Source organism: Narcine bancroftii, chromosome 10 (assembly GCF_036971445.1).
Source record: "Narcine bancroftii isolate sNarBan1 chromosome 10, sNarBan1.hap1, whole genome shotgun sequence".
Classification (NCBI taxonomy): Eukaryota; Metazoa; Chordata; class Chondrichthyes; order Torpediniformes; family Narcinidae; genus Narcine; species Narcine bancroftii.
Window position 1 is genome coordinate 105,627,460 of NC_091478.1, and position 5,087 is coordinate 105,632,546.

Here is a 5,087-nt window from a genome sequence, read left to right on the forward strand (position 1 = left end):
AAATTCCCCTGCCAAAGGAAACCTCCTCACTGAATCCTAGAAATTTGCATCGTGGAAAGTGGGCAATGAGTCCACTGACTCTTCATTGGTCAAAAACATTTAATCCCACTTCTCAGTTCTTGGTGCAAATCTCTGCATGGGTACAAGTAAACTTTTCCAGTTCCTTGCCTTCATTACAAGAAATGTTTTCTTTGTTCATCTCTGCCTAATCCCACAACAACTAACTTAAATCATCATCCCTTCGTTACTTCCCTCAGTGCAAGGGGAAATAATTCCTTTTCTTTCAACTGACCAGATCTTTCATAATTTTACGTACCTCAATTAAATCTCTAAATATAATAGGAACATTAGGTTAAAATTAAGTCCCCTTGGTCCAAGGGAATAATCTATTAAGGAGCAAGTTGTGGTCCTAGTGATTACTTTTTAACTGTCGTCACCAAGGCAAAGGATATAGGAGTCGAGTGGAGTAGGTCAGTAATAGCAAAGAGATGCTAGATGTTATGGGAAATATAGGGCTGATTAAATTCCCAAGGCTGGATGAGATCTATCCTTTGTTGAAACGGGAAGCAGAGGAAATGATAACTTGGGTGCTCTCCGGGGTAGTTTGCATCTTTGTTAACAGTAGGTGACATCCCTGAAGACTGGAGCATATCTAATGCTGGTCCATTATTTAAGAAGAGCAGCAGGGGGGATATGCCAGGTAACTAAAGACTGGTGAGTTTTGTGTCAGCTTTAGAGATTTGTTTTTCGTGGTGGGGGGGGAAGGGGGAAGAAATCCTAAAGGATAGAATTTATGTGCATTTAGAAAGGCAGGGGCTGATCAGAAATGGTCAGGATGGCTCGAATATGATGGCGTATTTTAGATGAGATACCGAAGATTGATGAAGGCAGGGTGGTAGACATTATTTTACAAGGTTCCACATAATGGCCTGGTCCAGAATATTAAAGCACATAGGATCTAAATCAAGCTGGCTATTTGGATTGGAAATTAGCCTGGTGCTAGGAGACAGGGTGTAATGGTGAAAGGATATTTTTCTATTAGGAAGTCCATGTAATGCAGGGATTGGTGCTGGGATCCTTGTTGTTTGCCCTCTTATATCATTATGAATGTAAGAGGTATGATTACTAAATTTGCACAAAATGTGAAAATTGTGGATGATGTGGAAGTTGCCAAACGCTACAGCACGATGCGGCCAAATGGAAAATTGAATGGAGCATTGGCAGATGGAACTTAATCCCTACCAGTCTGATGTAATGTATTTTGGGGTGTCAAATAGATGTAGAATATATAAGGCAGGTCACCAAGGAATGTTGGTGAACAGAGGGACCTTGGGATTCATTCATAGTTGCCTAAATGTTTTAACATGGGTAGCTCGAGGGTTGGGGAAGAATTTTGCACAATACTATTTTGGACTACATTTGGAGTTTTGAGTCTCATGTCTTAGGATTAGATGAGTATAGCTACTGGGAAAGATTGGATAGATTGTATTTGTATTTCTCCAGAGTGAAGAAGGCTGAGCAGGAACCTGACACAGATATATCAAAGTGTAAGGGTCATAGATGGGGTAGACCATTGGTCTTTTCCCTGTGGTATGGGGATCAGAAGCAGAAGGCACAAGTTTAAGGTGAGAGGTTTAAAAGAGATATGAGGCATTTTACACAGGGTGGTTGACATCAGGAGCTTGCTCCCAGTGGACTTGGAAACAATCAGCAGGTTTGCAAGACATTTAAGTAGGCACTGAAGAAGTAAAACAGAGAGGGACATGGACCTGAAAGGCTCAGGCCCAAAACATTGGTTATATACCTTTTCTTCCTGTGGACACTATGAGACCTGCTGAGTTCCTCCAGCACAAGGATATGGACCTCATGCAGGCAAAGACACGTAAGCATGAATGTGATAGGCTGAAGGAGCAATCCTGACTCCCCTCAGTCCAGCATCGACCAATCTTTACTCATACCACAATTTTTTATTAAAATTGTTCCTTCTCGTGGAATATTGCAGTATTTAATTTATAGAATTGAGGTTGGTAAATCTTGCAAGGCTGCAGCCAGTAAGACTTTTGCTGCATATGTGCATCGTACTTGTGTATGTGATAAACTCTCATGGTTTGCGTAGTGGTCAGTACAAGGCTATTACAGCACCAGGCTGTTCCAAGCCCGGGTGGAGTCAACAGCAGTTGACTGGGCAGCTGGATCCCGTGGGAGTGCTGCATCTCTGGTCCCTTGCTCCCCATGGGTCTGCACCAGCACCAGAGCTGCTGTTACAGCGGCTCCGGCAGCGCCGCCATCTTCATTTAAAGATGCATTTGATAATTCTATTAATGTTCTGACCTATAATTGGTTACTGAGGGGGAGCATCCAAATATAGCGTTAACCCTGACACCTCTACCAGAAGAGAATGTAGCAGAGTGTTTCTGAGTATGGTTGGCAGATATTGGCCGCCTCAGGAGAAGCAAATCATTTTACTCTTTAGTGCTGCTATCACCAGGTAATTAGATGCTTCCAATTATAATCACCAGCACCAAAAATCAGAATGAAGCGAGAAAGATGAGTTGAATCATGGATAAAACCATCAATCAGAGATTCGGCCTGTTGGCACATTAACCTGTTTGATGTTTCATTGTTTAAAAAAAGAGGGCTTTAGGTGTGAGGAATGGAAATAATTGATTGTTGCGTTGGCACATCGAGGACTGAAGGGCACGTGCTGTGCTGTAATGCTCCATGTTTAACCCGCTTTTACTTCTCAGAGGCCATGCTGTTCAATTGACAATATTTGTTAAAGCACTAACTTGATTTTTTTTGGCATTTACTAATCATGAACCTGCTGATTTTTAGAATGTCTTTGGAATAATTAATATTAAACTGAGTCTGCAGGACGTGTGCCTGCTGAGTTCCCAATCTCTGAATGCAGTGATAGCCTTAGCGAGGTGCACGAACAGCGCAAAACAGCAGATGCTGAGGCAAATCCCGAACTCACCGGGGTTTCACCGAGGCCCACTTCTGTGGGAGGGACTGAACACTACAATCCGCAGGATTCAGTCCAGATGCGACAAGTAAAATCTCTCACAACTGGGAGTGAAGTTACCTTAGCAACATCAAGTGCACCCATAATGGAGGGGAGGGGAATCTATTTGCACATTATTAACCATGCAGTCTGACAAGCAGGTGCACAATTGGGTAATGAGTAAAAACCGTTCGAAGGAATCGTAAGATAACCGTAAAACTCTTCTGCATTGTTCATTGTGGATGTGAATGAATTTTATTTGGTGTTTGATAGTTAACATTTTCTGAAGTTTGTTTTTCTGCTCTTCCACTTTGACTCTAATCCTACTGTAACATTAACAGCAATTTTCAACCATTACACCCCTCAGAATTACACTGACGTCCACACTGACTGTAAATATCAGTAGCAAGCATTGGTAGTCAAGTGGTATGGTTAGCAGTTAGCGCAACTTTATTACAGTGCCAGCCAGTTCAAAACCAGCGCTGTCTTCTCCCCGTGACTGCAAGGATTTCCTCCTGATGCTTCAATTTCCTCCCATCCTTCAAAATGTACGAGAGTTGTAGGTTAATTGGGTGTAATTGGGCAGCGCGGGTTCTTGGGCCGGAAGGACTTGTTACTCTAGTGATTGTCTAAGATTACATTTAAAATTTAGGTGCTCAAATGGCTGTAGACACTGCAAAGTTGGAAGTGGCTTCAGTGCAAGGGTCTTTGACTCTTGGTAGAAAGATTTGAAATGATCTAGCTCCTCTCTCAACCTTCCAAAAGATCTTGCAGCTAACTAAATATTTCATAAGTGTGGTAACTTTTGTCATGTTGGAAATTTCAACAGGCAATTCTGTAAACAAACACAACAGAAATTAGTTTTGGAAGATGATGATTGAGAGATAAATATTGGTCAGTGCACCAGGAACCGCAAGGCATCAATTAATTACTTAACCTCCTCAATGGTGTCATCTCCAAGTTCAGAATGGTGCCCTGAGATCCCTTGATCCCACCTCAGAAGATGAACAAGGCCTTGGTTTAACTTCTCATCATAAAGATGGCACTTCCAACTGTACAGTACTCCTTCAGTACTATAACTAGGACTTGAACATAGTATTTTAACTCTGAATAGAGGGCATTAATAATAATTCAGTCCCTGCTGACGCTATCAGTCGGCTAGAAAAGTACAAATGCTCCTCTGGACACAGCTTGAGCTTGCTGCTACTGGTGCGGTTGAGAGCTGTTGCCATCAAACCACTCTCAAACAAGGCCACTTTCATCAATGCATACAATCCAAGAGAACAAATGAAATGCTGTATGATTAGGGCGTTGAACAATTTAGAAATAATTGGGCATCTACTCTTGGTAACAAAGGTATCTAACAACAGTTATTTTATTTAGACTAATTAATATTACACATCTTAGTCCACTTTAAAAGTTCCTGGTGGGAAAACTGTTTCTCTCAGATTACTGGTCACAAGAGTTACATTTCCTACTGTTCAATCTGGGGTTTGCTGCCACATAAAATCGGAAGAAAAATAAAATATGCCCAAACAGATTATCCAGAGTGAATTCAAGTCAAATTATGTTTGGCTGGAATTCCATTTAAAGCAAATAAATCAGAAGTCAGACACCTTTTTAAAAATAAAATTAATGAGTATGCAGGGCTGATGTAATTCTGTGTTTCAACAGAATTGTGGTGAAAGATTAATGGCTCCTGTTTATTTTATGTAGATAACATCATCAAAGTTCAATGTGTTGGCCTATTAGAAGCACAGGTCATTGGTGTGGAATAAAACCATGCAGTAAACATGTGGTTAACAAGCCAACAATAATTTCAAAATTATAATCCCATGATTTCAATTTTGTGTCCAAGACGTGTTTTATGGTTCAAGCTATCTTCATCCCTGAAACTAAGGAATTATCTGCTATTTAAAATCTGGTTTGATTCAGGTAAGAACCAACATTCTTAACAAGGAAAAACCTCCATCTGTATCTCATCCTCCTCATGTTTTGTGAAATTCAAGATGCACTTTATAGGAATGTCATGACAAATGGAGAACAGCAATCTTCAATGCCAAACAGGGTCCTCGAGTTTACA